Raw genomic sequence first — 22,202 nt, forward strand, 5'->3', positions numbered from 1 at the left:
TTCCTCTGATGCAGCTTCATTCTATTTCCTCATGTCCTATCGCTGGTCACCAGAGAGAGGAGATCAGCACCTCCCCCTCCGCTGCCCCCCTTGAGGAAAGTTGTAGACTGCGATGAGGTCACCCCTCAGCCTTCTCTTCTCCAAGCTGAACAAACCAAGTGACCTCAGCCACTCCTCATAAGTCTCGCCCTCGAGACCTTTCACCATCTTGGTCGCCCTCCTCCGGACACACTCCAATAGTTTGATGTCCTTCTTATATTGAGGCGCCCAAAACTGCACACAGTACTCGAGGTGGGGCCGCACCAGTGCAGAGGGACAATCACCTCCCTCGACCGGCTAGTGATGCTGTGCTTGATGCACCCCAGGACACAGTTGGCCCTTTTGGCTGCCAGAGCACACTGTTGACTCATATTCAACTTGCCATCAACCCAAACCCCCAGATCTCTTTCCACGGGACTGCTCTCCAGCCTCTCATACCCCAATTTGTATGTATAACCAGGATTACTCCGTCCCAGGTGCAGAATCCGGCACTTGCTCTTGTTAAATTTTATACGGTTGGTGATTGCCCAGCTCTCTAGTCTATCCAGATCTCTCTGTAAGGCCTCTCTACCCTCGCGGGAGTCCACAGCTCCTCCTAGATTAGTATCATCGGCAAACTTACTTAATGTACATTCGATTCCTGTGTCCACATCATTTATAAAAACATTAAAGAGCACTGGCCCTAAAATTGAGCCCTGGGAAACCCCACTGGTGACTGGCCGCCAGCCTGATGTAACCCCATTTACTACAACTCTTTGAGCCCAACCCGTCAGCCAATTGCTCGCCCAATGTATTATGGACTTGTCTAGCTGTATGCTGGATGTTTTGTCCAGAAGGATACCGTGAGAGACAGTATCAAAAACTTTGCTGAAATCCAAAAAAACCCCACATCTACTGGCTTCCCTTGATCAACTAGATGGGTGACCTTGTCATAAAAGGAAATTAAGTTAGTTAAGCAGGACTTTCCCCTCGTGAACCTGTGTTGGCTATGACCAATGACTGCATTGTCTCTCAAGTGTTTTTCAATAAATCCCAGAATAACCTTCTCCATAATTTTACCAGGCACTGAAGTGAGACTGACAGGCCTGTAATTACCAGGGTCTTCCTTCTTACCCTTCTTGAAAATTGGGACAACATTTGCCAGCTTCCAGTCGTCTGGGACCTCTCCAGACTCCCAAGACCATTGAAAAATAATGGAGAGAGGTCCCGTGATAACATCGGCCAGCTCTTTCAGTACCCTGGGATGAACCCCATTGGGCCCCATAGACTTATGTGCATCCAGCTGGAGCAGCAAGTCTCAAACAACTTCAGAGTTGGCTGGGAGTTTATCATCCCCCTAGTCACAGTCTTCCAACACAGGGCTCCGGAGGTCCCAGGGCCCATCATCGGTGTTGAAGACAGAGGCGAAAAAGGCATTAAACATCTCCGCTTTGTCTGCGTCCCTATTTGTGAAGTGACTGACCCCGTCAAGCAATGGACCAATGTTATCTCTGATTCTCCTTTTGCTATTAACATATTTTAAAAAGCCCTTTTTGTTGTCCTTCACAGTGCTGGCCAGCTTAAACTCTAATCGAGCTTTGGCCACGTGAATTTCTCCCTACAGTGGTGAACAGCATCTCTGTAGTCCTCCCGTGTCGCCTGTCCTTGCTTCCAATGTCCGTACACTTTCCTTTTCTGCCTAAGTTCTAGAAGAAGATCCCTGCTCAGCCAAGCCGGCCTTCCGCCCTGCTTGCTTGACTTCCGACACTTTGGAATTGCCTGCTCCTGCACTCTTAAGAGATGGCTCTTAAAAAGTGACCAGCATTCATGGACCCCAATACCTTCAAAAGCAGATTCCTAGGGGACCTTACTAACTAGCTCCTTCAGCAGCCCGAAGCCTGCTCTCCCCATATCCAGGGTCAAAGTTTTGCTGGCAGTTTTTCTCCTATCGCCAACAATTTGAAACTCAACTACTTCGTGTTCAGTGTGGCCAAGACAGCCACCAATCACCACTTTGCCCACGAGTCCCTCTCTGTTTGCAAACAACAAATCTAGGAGGGCACCTTTCCTAGTCAGCTCCCTTAGTACCTGCACCAAGAAGTTATCTTCAACATGCTTCAGGAATTTCCTGGACCTGTTTGTGTCTGCTGTATGATATTCCCAGTTGACGTCTGGGAAGTTAAAATCACCCATAAGGACAAGGGCAGCTGATCTAGAGATATCCCTTAATTCCTTGTAGAATAATTCATCGATGTCATCGTTCTGGCTGTGTGGTCGATAGTAGACTCCCACAACAACATCCACTTTATTTGTTTTCCCCTTAATCCTTACCCAGAGGCTCTCAACCGTGTCATCGCCAACTGCAAGTGCCATACAATCCAACCCCTCCCTTACATACAGCGCCACCCCCCCCCCCCCCCACCGCCTCGCCTGCCCTGCCTATCCCTCCTGAAGAGCCTATAACAGTCCATCATGGCACACCAGTCACAGGACCCATCCCACCAGGTTTTGCTTATGCCAATGATGCTGTAGCTCTGGGACTCGGCCAAAGCTTCTAGCTCCTCTTGTTTATTCCTCATGCTGCGCGCATTAGTATAGAGACATTTCAAATGTGCTCCAGTGTACTCAGCACATCGTGGAGCAGACCGAAGGACCTCGCTAGCACACTGTCCCGCAAACATTGGCGTGCCATCCCATGGCTTATCTGTAGTGAGCCCGGTTTTATCCCTTTCCCCTTCAAATCTAGTTTAAAGCTCTTTCAATGAGCCCTGCTAACTCTTGCGCAAAGATCCTTTTCCCCCTTTGAGAAAGGTGTACCCCATCTGTTGCCAGCAGGCCTGGTGTCGTGTAGACTGACCCATGGTCAAAAATCCCCAAATTCTGCCGGTGGCACCAGTCATGGAGCCAGGTATTGATCAACTGGGTCTTCCTGGTTCTTCCAACAACATTCCTTGCAACTGGAAGGATAGAGGAAAACACTAGTTGTGCTCCTGATCCCTTAACCAGTCATCTCAAGGCCCTGAAGTCTCTCTTGATCGCCCTTGGACTTCTTATTGCAACTTCATCGCTGCCTACATGAAAAAGCAATAATGGATAATAATCCAAGGGCCGTACCAGGGTAGGAAGTTTTCTCGTAACGTCTTTGACCCAAGCCCCAGGGAGGCAGCAGACTTCCCTAAGAAGTGGGTCTGGTGAAGATCCGTCTTTTTGACAAAAAGTTATTTCATAAAATCAAAAACATTCATTGGCAAAATAAACCAAAACTCTAGGATTCAACTGAAAACATAAATGTTGAAGAGCTATGGTGCCCATATTTAACATGATCAGGCTCCATAATGCTCAGTTCCTCTCTCCAAATACAGCAACTATTTTGAAAGTACATGGCATTTTAAATTTCATAACAGGACAGGTAAATCAAAGCTACAAACTTTAGTTTGGTTCCCACATAAAAACCTTAAAACATTTACTGAATCTGTGTTACAGTATATTGTAAACCTACAGTTAAGGGTTTGACATGACAATAAATGTTTTGTACTCACTAAAATGGAGGTGGAGTAGAATGCAGTATATAGTACCTCAAAATTAACTTTCTACAGTCTTTTATTTTCAAAATAATCAAAAGAGGCCTGCATCTATATCTATGCATCCCATTTTCCTTCCATTGGTAAGATTTCTACACTTCAGGAAAAAAAGTATGATTACCACTTCAGCTCTCACTAAATACTCGTGTAATTTGTAATTCGAACATGAAATAAGTAAAGCAGTTAGAAAAGTGATAGTGTTCTGGCAGCATAAGCTCTGGAACTGTTGGTTCCCCTCCCCACCAATATTTCATACATTCAATATTTGGAAAAAGCTAGCTGTTCTTTTTTTTAAAAGAACTCATTAAATATTTTGTGGGTGTGCATATACTTGAACGCATGTGTGTATGGGAAGAAATGAAAATTAGAAATGGAGGGGAATAGAAGAAATTTGAGAGTTAAAAAAACCCAACACCAACGAAAAAATCACATGCATAAAAAGCCTTCATTAAGTAAACTATTAAAAGCTGCCCCAAAAATCCTGCAAAAGAATACAAGAAGTACAAAATATTTGGATTCCGAACTAGTGAAACTCTCTCTCTTCCTCTCAATGTGTGTGCATTTACGATCATCTTGAATTACTCAATAATATTTTTTCCTTCAATTTTATCATATTTTTCTGTAAACCCAGAAATGTGCAGACCTAGAAGAGAAAGCATGTGTAATTTTTAAATCTAGTCTAGTAAAAAATGTCTAGTAAAAAATGCAAGCGAAAATTGTGAGAAGTATACGACAAATAATACTGATGCAACATATCACATATTAAGCTGTTTTAACTGATGACACCTTCAGTACCCTCTTTGGGAGCATTCCTAGAATACATTTTCAGAGAGGTTTCAATCCTAAAAAAAGGCATGTTTGTAACTGAATGATAGGGAGCAGCAACATTGCTTTTAATATATGTCACACTGGAAAGAATTGTATGAACATGTGAAGTAATGGTATAAGTCAAACCTGTATCACAGTGAATGTAAAAAATGTATTAGCTTTATTATTTCACAGTTTTAACTGCTTTCAATGCAATAGATTTAATGACTACTGAAGGAATTTCTTTTAATATGGAAAGATTCTGGCAGATATTCACAAAGGTTTTGCTTAAATTTTATTAAAATAGTTAAGTATTTTGAAAGCCTAAAATAAAGAACTACAGATGACAAAACCTTTCAATAACCTAAGACAACTCATTAAGCCACAGAAATTATATCAGGATCTGACAGTTATTCTGTTTAAGCTGAGAGGTGTGTTATGCATGCAAAAATACTGTTATCTTAATTAAGATAGTTAATTGTTTTGTTGAATTGTTTGGAGGTGATATGAAAATTAGACTCCTTTAAGGAATCACGGAATCACAGAATAGTTGAGGTTGGAAGGGACCTCTGGAGATTGTCTAGTCCAACAGCCCCCCCCCCCAAACAGGGTCAACTAGAGCAGGTTCCTCAGGGCAATGTCCAGTTGGGTTTTTAATATCTCCAAGGACAGAGACTCCACAACCTCTCTGGGCAACCTGCTCTAGTGTTTGACCACCCTCACAGTAAAAAAGAGGGTTTTTTTCTTATGTTTAAACGGAATTTCCTGTATTTTAGTTTGTGCCCATTGCCTGTTGTCCTGTCACTGAGAAGAGTCTGGCTCCATTTTCTTTACTTCCTCCCATCAGGTATTTAGACACACTGATAAGATCCCCCCCCCCCCCCCGAGCCTTCTCTTCTCCAGGCTAAACAATCCCAGCTCTCTCAGCCTCTTCCTTATGTCAGGTGCTCCAATCCCTTAATTATCTTAGTGGCCCTTCATTGGACTCACTCTAGTATGTCCATTTCTTTCTTGTAGTTGGAAGCCCAGAACTGGACACAGTACTCCAGATGTGGTCTCATCAGTGCTGAGTAGATACTTGGTATAGGCTCAGTTGACTGATGCCTCCCTTGACGGAGCTTGTTCCTCCTCAATTGTTCCCAGGTCACTATACCTGTTCTGTAATTGCAGATCTGCAGGCAGAGAAGGAGTCTTCCTTCTGTTGCCAGAAGTCAGAAGCTTCAGGTCTTCCCTGACACAGGAGTCTCCATCTACTGGTCATAGGATTACATGATAATTTGGGTTGGAAGGGTCCTCAGTAGGTCATCTAGTCCAACCTCCTCCTCAAAGCAGGGTCAGCTACGGGATTGGACCAGGTTGCTGAGGGCTTTATGCTCCTCTGCGCACAGCCTCTAAATGTACCTCCTTTGCATCATTTGCAAGCTTTTGCCTCTGTAGGGTCGCTGAAGACCACCTCCTGCCCATCCTTCCCCATGCTACACAGCTGTATTGGGAGCCTTGCGGAAGACATTGTATTCGAGGAGTTAGGGATCTTGAACAGGCTGTCTGCTCTATTGGGGCTCGTACTTAGGGCTTGAGAAGCCTGTATGTTATTAATATAATCTGTAACTTACAATATATCTTTGCTAAAGGTAAGCTGTATGTGGATCAAGGGGTGGAATGTAGAGATCCTGACTGAGAAACCATTGCACGTTTAGGAGTTAGTGATCCACATAACAGTTAATGGGAGTAGACCCAGGCCTGTGCTGCGCTGCACGTACAGCTTGGCTTTCAGGCCTGTGTTGTGATGCACAAATTCCTTGGCCACAGGATAAACTCAGCCAGCTCATTGTAACAGAGGAGCCTGCAGGCAGCTCCACTTGGTATCGTGACTATGCCACCTGCATGGCCTCGCCTTTATCTAAAAGTGCAGCAACAAGTTCTCATGAGAATATCCTTTAGGAATAGAGTTGCTTTCTTGTAATGAAATTATATAATAGCTTGCAGTCTCAGGCAGTCCCAAGCTGCACTCAAACTGCACTCTTGCCTACCAGTTATATAGCTGCTTCCCAAGCACCAACTGAAACATCTTCTCTTTGATTGTTTTTAACTGCCTTACCTCATTTTCTTCCTCATGTTCTAATATAGCCTGTAGAAAAGCCCTCCGCTCATGGCTTGAAGATTTCTGATCAAACATTCCAGCCTGAATAACTTTTTGATCTACATTCAGTTTATACTTTGCAGCAGCGAGTATCTTCTCCTCCACACTGTTCACAGTGCACAGTCGCAGGACTCGAACCTCATTCTGCTGACCAATTCGATGAGCTCGGTCTTGGGCCTGCAAATCCTATTAGGCAAAGAATATGGAATGATGCGTAACGTAACTGTGCTACACAAATCGCTCCCTGCTTAAAGGACACCGTAATGTTGGGTTTTGTCAGCATAACAAAAAGAAGTGTTCAAGCTACAGCCCACCACAATTCATCTAGCTCATTCCTGATTATCCTCCTTCTTGGGAGTTCATCAGACCCAGGCAGGCAAACTGGAGGGAAAAAAATATGTGCATGCTCTGTACAATGTGAATGCAGTAAGTCAAACACTGCTTGAAAGTATGTGCAGTAAGTGACCAAGATAGGCCACAGTATGTAATTCTTCTCTGCCACTCAGAGTTCATGGCCTTTCAGGCCAGAAAGGAACCCTGAAGTAAAGCGACTCTCTAGTCCAGGTACAAGAACAGTGGCAATGACATAACTAGGTATATATTATAAAGTCCAGATATAAACCTGTGTATCTAAAGCAAACCACTATTTCTGAATATCTTAAATGCATTAGTAATTTTATGTATTGGGTCTGGCTAGAATGGAGTTAACTTTCTTCATATCAGCCTGTTGGGGGCTTGTCCGGGATGGTGCTGTGATATGGATTTTTCACCAAAAGAGTGTTGATAACACAGCAATGTTTTGGATATTGCTGAACAGTGCTTGCACAGCGTCAAGGCCTTCTCTGTTTCTCACTCTGCCCCTCCAGGGAGTAGGCTGGGGGTGCACAAGAAGTTGGGAGGGGACACAGCTGAGACAGCTGACCTGAATTGGCCAAAGGGATATTCCATGCCATATAAAGTCATGTTCAGCAATAAAAACTGGGCAGTGGGGTGTGTGTGTGTGTGTGTTAGCTTCCAAGGTAGAGTAGAATAGAATAGAATAGAATAGAACAGAACAGAACAGTTCAGTTGGAAGGGACCTACAACAGTCATCTAGTCCAACTGCCTGACCACTTCAGGGCTCATCAAAACTTAAAGCATCTTATTAAGGGCATTGTCCAAATGCCTCTTAAATGCTGACAGGCATGGGGCATCAACCACCTCTCTAGGAAGCCTGTTCCAGTGTTTGGCCACCCTCTCGGTAAAGAAATGCTTCCTAATGTCTAGTCTAAACCTCCCCTGACTCAACTTTGAAACATTCCCACGCGTCCTGTCACTGGGTACCAGGGAGAAGAGATCAGCACCTCCCTTTCCACTTCCCCTCCTCAGGAAGCTGTAGAGAGCAATGAGGTCTCCCCTCAGTCTCCTTCTCTCCAAGCTAGACAAACCCAGAGTCCTTAGCCGCTCCTCACAGGACATGCCTTCCAGCCCTTTCACCAGCTTTGTTGCCCTCCTCTGGATGCATTCAAGTACCTTCACAACCTTTTTAAATTGTGGGGCCCAGAACTGCACACAGTACTCAAGGTGAGGCCGCACCAACGCTAAATACAGAGGGATAATCACCTCTTTTGACTGGCTGGTTATACTGTGTTGAATGCACCCCAGAATGCGGTTTGCCCTCTTGGCTGCCAGGGCACGCTGCTGACTCCTATTGAGCCTGCTGTCAACCAGCACCCCCAGATCCCTTTCTGCAGGGCTGCTCTCCAGCCACTCCTCTCCCAGTCTATACTTGTGTCCAGCATTACTCGATCACAGGTGTAGAATCCAGCATTTGTTCCTGCCATTGATGATTGCCCAATGCTCCAATCTATCCAGATCCCTCTGCAAGGCCTCTCGTCCCTCAAGAGAGTCAACAGCACCTCCCAATTTGGTAGCATCAGCAGACTTCCTAAGGGTGCATCCAACTCCTGCATCCAGATCACTGATAAAAATATTGAACAAAACTGGCCCTAGAATTGAGCCCTGAGGAACGCTGCTGGTGACCGGTCGCCAGCCAGATGTAGCCCCATTCACTACAACCCTTTGAGCCCTGCCCTTCAGCCACTTCTTCACCCAGCGCACCGTGTACCTGGTCATCTCACAGTTGGACAACTTGTCCAGAAGGATGCTGTGAGGGACAGCATCAAAAACCTTACTAAAATCCAGAAAAACTACATCCACTGCCTTCCCTTCATCCACTAGGCGAGGCACCTTATCATAGAAGTATATTGAATTAGCTAAACAGGACTTTCCCTTTGTGAACCCATGTTGACTGTGCCTGATGCAATCATCCCATTGTCCTTTAAATGCCTTTCAATAGCACCCAGTATGATCTTCTCCATAATTTTTCCAGGTACTGAGGTTAGACAAACAGGTCTGTAGTTTCCTGGGTTTTCCCTCACACCCTTCTTGTAAATTGGAATAACATTGGCTGGCTTCCAGTCAGCAGGGACTTCCCCAGACTCCCAAGACCTTTGGTAGATGATCGAGAGGGGTCCTGCTGTAGCGTTCGCTAGCTCCTTCAGTACTCTGGGATTAATCCCATCAGGCCCCATGGACTTATGAACATTCAGCTGATACAGCTGGTCCCTTACAATTTCAGTGTCCACAAATGGAAAGGTACTGTTCCCGCAGTCGTGGTCCTCCAACTCAGAGGACCGGGCAGCCCAAGGTCTATCATTGATATTAAAGACTGGGGCAAAAAAAGCATTGAATGCATTGAATGCCTCTGCTTTTTCTTCATCCCTATTTGTCAGGTGACCATCTTCAACAAGTATCTGTCCAATGTTTTCCTTGGACCTCCTCTTACTATTAGCATACATAAAAAAGCCTTTGTTGTTGTCTGACACAGCTCTGGTTCAGCTTTGGCCTTTCATGTCTTCTCCCTGCATATGTGAACCACAGCTCTGTAATCTTCCTGCGAAGCCTGACCTCGCTCCCAGAGATCATACAATTTCTTTTTCCACCTGAGTTCCAAGAGGAGTTCCCTGTTCAGCCAAGCTGGTCTTCTGCCCCGCTTGCTTGACTTGCGACGCCATGGGATTGCCTGCTCCTGTGCTGTTAAAAGGTGGTTCTTAAAAACTGACCAGCTCTCATGGACCCCTAAGCCCTCAAAAGCAGATTCCCAGGGGACACTGTTAAGTAGCTCCCTGAGTAGCTTAAAGTTTGCTCCCTTGAAATGCAGGGTAGCAACTCTGCTGACCTTTTTCCTCGTTACACCAAAAATTTTAAACTCAACCATTTTGTGATCACTGTGGCCAAGACAGCCACCTATCATCACATCTCCCTCGAGTCCATCTCTAGTCACAAACAGCAAGTCTAGGAGGGCATCTTTCCTATTTGGCTCACTGAGTACTTGTGACAAGAAATTTTCTTCCACAAACTTCAGGAATTTGCCAGGCTTGCTTGTCACAGCAGTATGATATTCCCAGGTGATGTCTGGGAAGTTGAAATCTCCCATAAGGACAAGGGCTACCGATCCAGAGATTTCTCCTAATTGCCTATAGAATAACTTATCAGTGCTATCATCCTGGCTGAGCGATCGACAATAGACACCCACAATGACATCTGCTTTCTTTTCCATCCCCCTAATCCTCACACAGAGGCTCTCAACCACATCACTGCTAACTGTGAGGGCTGTACAATCAAACCTCTCCCTTCCTTACATACAGTGCAACTCCTCCACTTTGCCTGCCCTGCCTATCCCTCCTGAACAGCCTGTAGCCATCCATCCCAGCGCTCCAGTCGTGGGACTCATTCCACCAAGTCTCACTAATACCAATGACAACATGGCTCTGGGAATGGACCAACGCTTCCAATTCATCCTGTTTGTTTCTCATACTGCGTGCATTGGTGTACAGGCATTTCAGATGTGCTCCTAAGCCCTCCATGCTCCCAGGAGCAGCATAAATGTTCCCACTAGCATTGCCAGCCTCAAGCGATGCCGTGCCAACCCTTGGTTTACCTTCGGCAATCCTCTTAGTATTCCCTTCCCCCACTGATTCTAGTTTAAAGCCCTCTCAATCAGTCCTGCCAGCTTATGAGCAAAGATGCATTTCCCCCATCGGGACAGGTAGATTCTGTCAGGCCCCAGCATACCTTGTGCCTCGAAGACTCTTTCAAGGTTATAAAAACCAAAAGTTCTGGCAGAGGCACCAGTCCTGGAGCCAGGTATTGATGTCTTGGGCATGCTTGTTTCTTCCAATGTCTCTTTTATATCTTTCCTTTACTTATTAAACTACCTTTAGCTCAACCCAGGACTTTTCACCCTTTTGGCCTTCTGATTCTCTCCCCCATTCCGCTAAGGGGCTAGTAAGCAAGAGACTGTGTGGGTGCTTAGCTGCTGGCTGGGGTCAATCTGATGCCAGATACAGAAAATCCTGTGGTAGATTAGAAAGTCCTGTTTTAAATTAAGTTAGTTAGCCAAGATCATTCTGATCTTTTCTATTCTTCCTGTTTAATGGTGCCTCACCTGGAGCACCAATTCTGATCCTTTCCATTCTTCCTGATTGATGGTGCGTCCCTCTTGGCAGGAAAAAGAACCACTGATCCGATACAGAGCAACTTAGCGGTCAAAGTGAGGAGGGGATACCTCCTCAAACGACCACCGAAGACCCCCGTGCATGTGGAGAAGGCATCTGATGTGTCATGGTTACATAATCCTATGCATATGCATTAGATAGATAGTTTCAATATGTACTAGGTAGGAGTAGTTTAATAAATTAGATGCAATTGTTACTGTATAAAAGGGACACACCTGATGAATCTGGTGTGCTTGATTTGTGGAAAGTCCACCGAGCACCCTGCACAGAATAAAGCAATATCTCTCCTGAGTGTGTGAGATTGGTCTATTGCACACCGGGTAATGAATCCGTTTTTAGGACAACAGATCCACCACAATGTGGGGCACCAAAAAGGACTGTGGTGGGTTGACCCCAGACAACGGCCAAGCACCCACACAGCCACTTGCTCGCTCCCCTCTCCTGTGGGATGGGGAGAAAATAGAAGGAAAATGAGAAGAATGGTTGATCGAAATAAAGACAGTTTAATAGGTGAAGCAAAATCTGTGCATGCAAGTAAAGCAAAAGAAGGAATTTATTTACTATTTCCTTTTGACAGGCAGATGTCCAACCACTTCCTGGAAAGCAGGACCTCAACACATATAACAGTTGCTTGGGAAGACAAACGCCATGACCACAAACGTCCCCGCTTCCTCCTCCTTTCCTTGAGCTTTTATTGCTGAGCACAACGTCATATGGTATGGAATATCCCTTGGTCAGTCTGGGTCAGCTCTCCCGGCTGTGTCCCCTCCCAGCTTCTTGCCCACCCCCAGTCTACTCGTTGGTGGGGCAGAGTAGGAAAAATCAAAAGCCTCCTGGCTGTGCAAGCACTGTTTGGCAACAAACAAAACACTGGTGCATGCATTATCAACACTGTTTTGGTCACAAATCCAAAATACAGCACCATATGGGCTGTTATGAAGAAAATTAACTCCATCCCAGCCAGACCCAGCATAGACTCTAGTCCGGGTACAAGAACAGAGGCAACAATATAGCTGGATATATATAATAAAATCCTGCTATAGAACTGTGTATCTAAAGCAAATCACTATTCCTGAGAATCTTAAATGCATTAGTAATCTTAGAAATTATTTCATCTGCTGCATGAGCTTTTAACTTTGAATGGAGAGCCATTTATTAGTGCCTTATGATTAAAGGGTGAACAAAGTTATACCAATGAAACAGAAAACGCAGACTGTAAGACTCTAACTTTGAGGATTCCCTGACACTCAGAAAAACTATATACGCGGACACAGTATCACTTTACCGATTTAAAACAAAACACTACTTGATTGTAGCAGTTTGCCTTACCAATTCTTCTCAAGCAGCATTTTATGATATACTTTCATTTCACTGTCAATCTTCCCAAATTAAAACACAAAGCCTAAAAAAGCACAAACAATTGTTTCCATATTACATGAAGATAATTAAATAAAAATAACCTGATGAGGATTCCAATCACTATCAAAGATTATAACAGTGTCAGCAGCCTGGAGGTTCAAGCCCAGCCCTCCTGCCCTTGTACTCAGCAAGAAGATGAAGTACTGTGAGCCAGGTTCATTAAACTTCTTCAGCAGGGCAGCTCGATCCTCTGATTTTGTTGTACCTGAGAAGAAATTAAAAAAGAAATAAAAAGAAACCCTATGACAAAGATCTTCTACTGAAATAATTTAAAAGCAATCTTAGTTGTTTAAGGCACATGTGGAAGGGAAATTTTAGCTCACTTGTTCTTTGCCATCTCAGCTATATTTTCTATAATACAGACGCAAACACTAACCATGGATGTTTCAGCCAACTGTCTACAGCACTTGGGAGGAGGGTTCCCAAACTTTTATTTTAAGTAGGCTTGACATTTCAAAAGGGGACTTTGAAAAGATGCAACTATCTATTTGACAACATTTTATGACTGACAAGTTTCAATAGATGATATACAGATGCTGCAGTTTTGATTAAGGCCTTATGAGCACTCACAGAATCTAAATATTTTAAAATCTATATGTGTACACAAACATAGATTTATTAACATTTCACTATTGGCCTTAAAAAATCAAGATTAATATCAAGGGAACAAAAATTCTTAAAAGATCACATTCGAAACACAATGGTGTCTATAGGGGAGGGAGAGAAAGCAGAGAATTCAACCACGGTAAAAGGCCTACACAAAGCTCTAAGTAACAACTAAGCACTGTACACATTGGCAACAAGGTGAATTTCCTGTACTTTGACAATCAGTTTTTACTGATCAGCTTGGTCTGACCCTCTGCTTGTTTTATCTTTTTACATCTCTGCCTGTAGCTGAAGACAGACAGAAGTTTGATATTTTTATTCAGATGTCCATACGCATATAGTACAGAGGAGGAAGTTTTTCTACTACATAGTCAAATTGCTGAACCAGAAAATCAAGGTGATGTTTTAACAAGAAACGAGAAAGTAACTGCTTTTCAAAAGCTTTTTGAAAGTGGCTTTTTGGAAATGTTTCCATCTGTTGTGTTAAAGGGTAACGAAGTTTGGCAGAAAATAAACCCCCCTGCATTCCAGCTTATCCTCAGATGTCAGAGGGGCTGGGGGTGGCTAGGTTTAATTTCTGAGTGATGTGCAATTCAATGCTATAAGTCCAGTCACGTTCAATATGCTGAATTATCATGATGACAGATGCACTTAATAGCGTACTGCACTCTCGGCTTAGCCACGTTCAACGCACGAGAATTACCAGACTTAGGGAGTTTGGTTGCATTAATGAACTATCACGACTACTTAATGAGCAGCGCAGTTTATTAAAGCAACAGCACAGGTTCTTTTGGACTGCCGGTGATAAATAAACTGTCTGCAAAGCATGTGCAAATAATAATACAGTTGACTACAGGCACACTAAATTAAGGAAAAAACTCTATAGAGACTTCTAAATTTCCTGGGGAAGCACTCGGTATAACCAAGGGTTCAAATCTTACCCAATAGGTGTCCCTATGGGGAGGGAAGAGAGGTTCAGCCCATCGACTGATCGCGGAAGTCAGTGATGTCCTCCCGACTTGTCTATGATAGTGTCTTCCCTAATGGTCCCCCTCTCTTTGGGCCTTTTTATCCTATTTTTCCTTTTAGGTGGAGCTTGAGTGACTCTAGTCATACATACCTTTACTTTGATTGGTATAAAGTTCTCTCGCTTTGCTTTTAAAGGTATATACTACAAAAAATTCAGAGCGCATGCTCTGTGGTGGGGGTGGTTGCACCTTGGAGGCGGGTAGTTTTTGGGATGGAGGTGTGTTTTGGTATTATAATGAGATTATAATGAGCAAAGTTCACCCAGAGAACATGATTTAGCATGTCACTACTCCAGAACTGGGCACTTATGATATAAATCAGAAGTAAGACCATAGCGTTGACAGAACCCCCTTGTTTCACCTCCTTGCTTCAGTGGATTCAATGCAGGGACCTTCCTTCCATTCTTGTTCCAGTTCCCTATCTTTGCGGTGATATCACAGAGCCTGGCCACTCCACCCTCCATGTTATTTTTCTTAGAGTCAGCATACCAAGCTCCCCTGGTGTTGCTAACATCTAAGGTTGCAGGTTATGTTGCTCAGGGAATTATTATGGAACAGATATCGTGTATATCCACCGCATTCCACCCTGGAGGTTCACCTTCCCTTAAGAGGGGGACATCAATAAGTCACCTCCAGCAATCATTCCACAGGACCTCCTGGGAAACTGCCTTCAGGTACAAAAGAGCTGAACAGAGCTGGCAGCTCTTTAAGGACATCTTTCTTAGACTGCAAGAGCTCTCGATTCCCATGTGTAAGAAATTGGGCAAGGAAGGCAAAAAACCAGCATGACTGAGTAAGGACTTCCTGGTTCAAACTAAACTGTAAGAAGGAAATGCACAGGCAGTGGAACCAGGGACATGCATCCTGGGAAGAATATAGGGACTCTGCCCAGATGTGTAAGGATGAGATCAGGAAAGCCAAAGCACAGTTGGAGCTGAATTTGGCAAGGGATGTGAAGAAGAATAATAAGAGCTTCTACAGGTATGTTGGCCAGAAAAGAAAGACTAAAGAAAATGTACCCGCACAGAAAATAAGATGGGAAAGCTAGTGTGGTGGGTTGACCTTGGCTGGATGCCAGGTGCCCACCAAGCCATTCTATCACTCCCCCTCCTCAGCTGAACAGGGGGAGAAAAAAATATGACAAAAGGCTCATGGGTTGAGAAAAGGACAGGGAGGTCACTCGCCAATTACCGTCACGGGCAAAACAGACTCGACTTGGGGAAATTACCTTAATTTATTGCCAAACCAGAGTAGGGTAATGAGAAATAAAACCAAATCATAAAACACCTTCCCCCCACCCCTCCCTTCTTCCTGGGCTCAACTTTTCTCCCAAATTCTCTACCTCCTCCCCCCGAGTGGCACAGGGGGACAGAGAATGGGGGTTGCGGTCAGGTCATCACATGTTGTCTCTGCTTCTCCTTTCTCCTCATGCTCTTCCTCTGCTCCAGCATGGGGTCTTTCCCACAGGAGAGAGTCCTCCATGAACTTCTCCAACGTGGGTCCTTCCCATGGCCTGCAGTTCTTCGCAAACTGCTCCAGCATGGGTCCCTTCCACAGTGTGCAGTCCTTCAGGAATGCACTGCTCCAGCATGGGTCCCACAGTGTGCAGTCCTTCAGGAATGCACTGCTCCAGCATGGTCCCCCATGGGGTCACAAGTCCTGCCAGAAAACCTGCTCCAGCGTGGGCTTCCCATGGGGTCACAGCCTCCTTCAGGCACATCCACCTGCTCCGGCATGGGGTCCTCACGGGCTGCAGGTGGATATCTGCTCCACTGTGGACCTCCCTGGGCTGCAGGGGGACAGCCTGTCTCACCACGGTCTTCACCACGGGCTGCAGGGGAATCTCTGCTCCGGTGCCTGGAGCACCTCCTCCTCCTCCTTCTTCACTGACCTTGGTGTCTGCATAGTTGTTTCTCTCACATATTCTCACTCCTCTCCAGCTGCAGTTTCTGTGCCCGCCTCAACTTTTTTTTCCCTTCTTAAATATGTTATCACAGAGGCGCTACCACTATCATTGATTGGCTCAGCCTTGGCCAGCGGTGGGTTCGTCTTGGAGCTGGCTGGCATTGGCTCTGTCGGACATAGGGGCAGCTTCTCACAGAAGCCACCCCTGTAGCCCCCTGCTACCAAAACCTTGCCACACAAATCCAACTAAATATCCTCTGACCTTCCCATTCTGTTTCTCATTACAGAAATGCCCTCTTACCAACATTTACAACTTATACTACATAGTAAAACCATCTTTATATCCAACACACAAAATTATACATTCTCGTTAACTACTATCCCCTGTCCCTGAACAGGTAGATAGATATTATTTTCCCATTCCATGGGCTTCTGCCACTCCCCCAAATGTTCATAAGAACAGGCTGTGACTTGGGACCCATCTGTCAAGATGGGTGCTCAGGACAGAAGAAGCAGTATGTTCGATTGTTGGGCACCAACAGCGGCTTGGTTTGGGTCACCATTGCACTCATCCGGTTCCTTGCGAATCTCAGTCTTCGTCGGTTCAGGTAGTTCCTGCTACATTACTTCCTACAACATACAACTTGCATCACAGATTATTTTCCCCCCCCCAAGGTTAAATGTCCTTGAGGCACACACCAGGTCTCCCCACCCTTCCACATTACCCACCAAGTACACCCAGGTCCCTGAGCAAAGACAATCCCACAAATGGGTTTGCCTTTTCCCATGGGAGGAGAAATCCACACTGCCTTTCCCAGCCACTTCCCCATGTGCACTACGGGGACCTTATCTCCTCCCACAGTATGTAGGGGTTTTGTTTGGGCAGGACCAGGACGGTTAGCAGATCCTCTGGTGTTAACCAGCCAAGTGGCTTCTGCTAAATTTATATCCCAATGCTTCCATGCCCCATTGCCTAGCGCTCTCAACATAGTCTTTAACAGTCCATTATATCTCTCAATCTTTCCAGAGGCTTGTGGGTAATAGGGGATGTGGTACACCCACTCAATGCCACATTTCTTTGCCCAGGAGCTTATGAGGTTATTTCAGAAATGAGTCCCATTGTCTGATTCAATTCTTTCTGGGGTACCATGTCGCCACAAAATTTGCCTTTCAAGGCCTAAAATGGTGTTTCGGGCAGTGACATGGTTTACAGGATATGTTTCTAGCCAACCAGTAGTTGCTTCCACCATCGTGAGTATGTAGCACTTGCCTTGGCGTGTTTGTGGCAGTGGTCCAATGTAGTCAATTTGCAAGGCCTCACCATATTGAAAACCCAACCACCGCCCTCTATTGCGGAGAGGAAATTAGAAAGGCAAAAGCTCAGCTAGAACTCAATCTGGCCACTATTGTAAGGGACAACAAAAAATGTTTTTACAAATATGTTAACAACAAAAAGAAAGCCAAGGAGAATATCTATCCTTTAATGGATACAGAAGGGAACATTGCCACCAGAGATGAGGAAAAGGCTGAGGTACTTAACACCTTCTTTGCCTCAGTCTTTAATAGGGAGACCCGTTATCCTCAGGGTACTCAGCCCCCTGAGCTGGAAGGCAAGGACAAAGAGCAGAATATACCCCCCCTTAATCCAGGAGGAAATAGTGACCTACTACGCTGTCTGGACACTCACAAATCTATGGGACCAGATGGGATCCATCCAAGAGTACTGAGGGAGCTGGCGGAGGAGCTTGCCAAGCCACTCTCCATCATCTATCAGCAGTCCTGGTCAACAGGGGAGGTCCCAGATGACTGGAGGCTTGCCAATGTGACGCCCATTTACAAGAAGGGTCAGAGGGAGGATCTGGGGAACTACAGGCCTGTCAGCCTGACCTCGGTACTGGGGAAGATTATGGAGCAGTTCATCTTGAGTGTGCTCACATGGCATGTGCAGGACAACCAGGGGATCAGGCCCAGCCAGCATGGGTTCATGAAAGGCAGGTCCTGCTTGACCAACCTGATCTCCTTCTATGACCAGGTGACCCGCCTAGTGGATGAGGGAAAGGCTGTGGATGTTGTCTACCTCGACTCCAGCAAGGCCTTTGACACTGTCTCTCATGGCATACTCCTTGAGAAGCTGGCGGCTCACAGCTTAGACAAGTGTACTCTTTACTGGGTGAAAAACTGGTTGGATGGACGAGCCCAGAGGGTAGTGGTGAATGGAGTTAAATCCCGTTGGCAGTGGGTCACAAGTGGTGTTCCCCAGGGCTCGGTGTTGGGGCTGGTTCTGTTTAATATCTTTATCAATGAGCTGGATGAGGGGATCGAGTGCACCCTCAGCAAGTTTGCAGATGACACCAAGTTGGGAGGGAGGGTTGATCTGCTTGAGAGTAGGAAGGCTCTACAGAGGGATCTGGACAGGCTGGATCGATGGGGCCGAGGCCAATTGTATGAGGTTCAACAAGGCCAAGTGCCGGGTCCTGCACTTTGGTCACAGCAACCCCATGCAACGCTACAGGCTTGGGGAAGAGAGGCTGGAAAGCTGCCCAGCAGAAAAAGACCTGGGGGTGTGTCACGACCCAGACTGGACAGACCAGGGAGTCGTGTTTAATTCGAAATTCCCTTGGGCTAAATTAAGGTGAAATGACACCAAACGATCAGTTAAAGATTTTATTCATGACAGAAGCAAACTGAACTGGGGAGGCATGATAGTAGGTGGCAGGGTTTCTCACAACAGGAATTGGCATAGGACTACTTCTGTAAACTGTGTAACCCAGGGTAACCATATACATAGATTCAGGGAATAAGGAGATCCCTCCCGTTGAGTCACGAGGTTCAGAGCAGACCCCCTTGCTTTCCAGACTCCTCCTCAGAGAAGGGCCCAGGGGTGGCTGGATCTACTCTTAGTCTCAGACTTGGTCAACGGTTTATGTCTGGAAACGGATGAGATGTAGGGATTGTGGAAAAGGAAAGAGAGAAGACAGAGAGAGAGAAAGGAAGAGAGACAGGAAGAGAGAAAGATTTCACCAGTCCTGGGTCCAGCGTTGGTTCAGTCAGCCGAGGTGTCCAGTTCCGGTGGGCTTGCGCACCTGGGGCTTCAGTTTGTGTCCTTTTATCATCCTTGCCCCTCCTTGGGGCGGGCACCCAAACTCGTCAGGCTAATGAGCAGTTTGTGAGCCTTTGGGCTTGGGGGTCCTTTGTGGAGTAACTTCTCCTTCCCTGCAGACACTGCCATTGTTTGATCTTTGTATCAGAACAGCTTATCAGAACAGGGAGCTGCGCACCCTCCAGCACGCCCTCCCCCTCCTGTTGCTGATGTCTGAGCTGATGGGCTTTTCACCTTGGTTCCTTGCTGTGCAGGGTTTGTCTTTAAGCAGAACTTGCCCCACCACAATGTTTGAGACATTAACTCTTTCAGTCTCTCACAGGGTGCTGGTTGACAGCTGGCTGAATATGAGCCAGCAGTGTGCCCAGGTGGCCAAGAAGGCCAACAGCATCCTGGCCTGCATCAGAAATAGTGTGGCCAGCAGGAGCAGGGAAGTGATTGTTCCCCTGTACTCGGCACTGGTAAGGCCGCACCTTGGGTACTGTGTTCACTTTTGGGCCCCTCACTACAGGAAAGACATGGAGGTGCTGGAGCGTGTCCAGAGAAGGGCAACCAAGTTGGTGAGGGGCCTGGAGCACAAGTCTTATGAGGAGCAGCTGAGGGAACTGAGGCTGTTTAGTCTGGAGAAAAGGAGGCTGAGGGGAGACCTTGCTCTCTACAACTACCTGAAAGGGGGTTGTAGTGAGGTGGGTGCTGGTCTCTTCTCCCAAGTAACTAGTGATAGGACAAGAGGAAATGGCCTCAAGTTGTGCCAGGGGAGGTTTAGATTGGATATTAGGAAAAATTTCTTTACCGAAAGGGCTGTCAGACATTGGAACAGGCTTCCCAGGGAAGTGGTGCAGTCACCATCCCTGAAGGTGTTCAAAAAGCGTGTAGACAAGGCACTTCAGGACATGGTTTAGTGGGCATGGTTGACGGTTGGACTCGATGATCTTGAAGGTCTTTTCCAACCTAAATGATTCTATTCCAGGGAGATTTTATTCATGGCTTGCTTGATTGCAGCACGTTTCACATTCATGAATGACCTGCGTGATGGCCTCCATGGTCAGGTTCACCCCTCAATCACAAGCCCATCTGTATGTTGCATCTCTCCCTAGATGTCATATGGCTGCAGCGTAGAGCACATTTTGCACAGGTGGTCCTGTACAGACAAGCCCAAGAGCTACTCTATAAGCTACCTCCTGTTTGATCTGTTCAAAGGCCTAGTGTTGCTCAGGGCGTTGTCCCAAAAACTTGGGTCCGTTACCCAGTGTGCATTGCCCAATTTACACATAGAGTCGAGGTATTTTCTTTTATTACGTAAATGCACAGATACAGGTGCATGGCACAAACCAGCACACCATCGGTACAAACTGACAGTTATTTATACACAAAATTTAGTCAGCTAATATATATTCATTGTTACTATGTTAAATGATTGGTTCACCTATCATGTAAATAACTATGCATGCCCACTATGATTTTTTTGAGACTTTTACTTCCTTAACCTTTTGGGTGGGTGGGTTTCTTGAGTTGGTGGTCATGATCTCCCCCTGCCGGAATTACCTTTCCTCTAGTTTCACTTAAATTTGGCAACACTAAGCAGTCATTCACAGACCGTTAACATTTTGGGGTTTTGTTCTTAGACAGCAATATCCTGGTTTACAGTGCCAAAGTATTGTTAGGGTAAAATGAACTAAGTTAATCTTTATCGATATCAAGGGGCCCACTCAAAATAGTTCTTCTTTTGGGTTACTCGCTAGAGAGGGCTCACAAGCTGACTGTAACTCGGAATATGTATTTTCCAGAAACCAACAACACCTAGAAAAGCTTGTGTTTCCTTTTTGACTACAGGGGCAATTACTGTAGTTGGGGGTTGGGTCTCTGTCTCATCCATGGTGTCCTCAGATATGGTTTGGGTCCCTGTCTCAACCATGCTCCTTTGATGGTACTGAACAGAGGCTCAACACAGGCCAAACCCCAAGACAATGCTAGGAGTGTCTGGGTTTCATTGGGGTAGGCAAGGCATCCTTCTGTCAGGTGGTGTGCCAATTCAACAGGATTACGTGCCTGTTCAGGTGTAAAATCCCAAGCTATGGGAGGTGATAACCACCCTAGGCACCTGCCCAAATCCTTCCACACACCCTGCGACCCAGGGATTGACCGCCTCAGGGTATGTTTCCTTGTCGCCTCACCAACAGGATGAAACCAGTTTCCACAAACCTGACAAAAAGACAACGATATTAATCAAACAGCTTACATACATAAGGATGTGCAAAGAACTTGGGAGCCTGTGCAAGAAAGCCAGCCACATCAGTCCCAGAGAAGATGAAGGTGTAATCCCTCATTCTCTCCACAAGATAGCCCTCCCAGCACAGGAAGGGCATCAATGCCAGGGCCAAGTGCATGGCTGTTGCTTTTATCAAAATGTTCCTAGGCACAGAAAAAGAGATAAGCAGTGCAGCAAACATAAAGAGCTGAAATCAGTCACTAACAAGCCCTAGACTCTATTATACAGTAAAGCAATCAAGGTCCATTAATGTCACAACCTATTAAGTTAAACACTGTTTTAGCCACCAATGCAAAGCACAGCACCATATGGGCTGTTATGAAGAAAGTTAACTTCATAGCTTCATTGCAGCCAGACCCGGTACAAATGGTAGTCATAAAATATCAGTACACCTGTGAAAAAATTCTAATCAACAGAATATAAAGGTTGTATACTTCCGCATTTACCCTTGGAATATCTCCTGGATAACTTCAGTGATTTGTTTAGAGTTTTAAATCTTAGACCATACATCAAATCTGCATTTCATAGATGAGTTATCATTTACTCTACACTATCCATGTGTTCAAAACAATATGATCAAAATTTCAAGTTTATACCCTCAAGATATGATCTCACTGAGTTTATTTAGGCAATACCAGCCAGTAGTTACACAATCTGGAATGCAAAATTATGTTTGTTTTCTCAATTCTTAAAACATGGGTTGAACATGTGATTTTTTTCTTACTCTTTTCCCATTCTATGCCAATCTGAACAGAAACCTGTGTCTCAGA

Source organism: Harpia harpyja, chromosome W, assembly GCF_026419915.1.
Source record: "Harpia harpyja isolate bHarHar1 chromosome W, bHarHar1 primary haplotype, whole genome shotgun sequence".
NCBI classification, from domain to species: Eukaryota; Metazoa; Chordata; class Aves; order Accipitriformes; family Accipitridae; genus Harpia; species Harpia harpyja.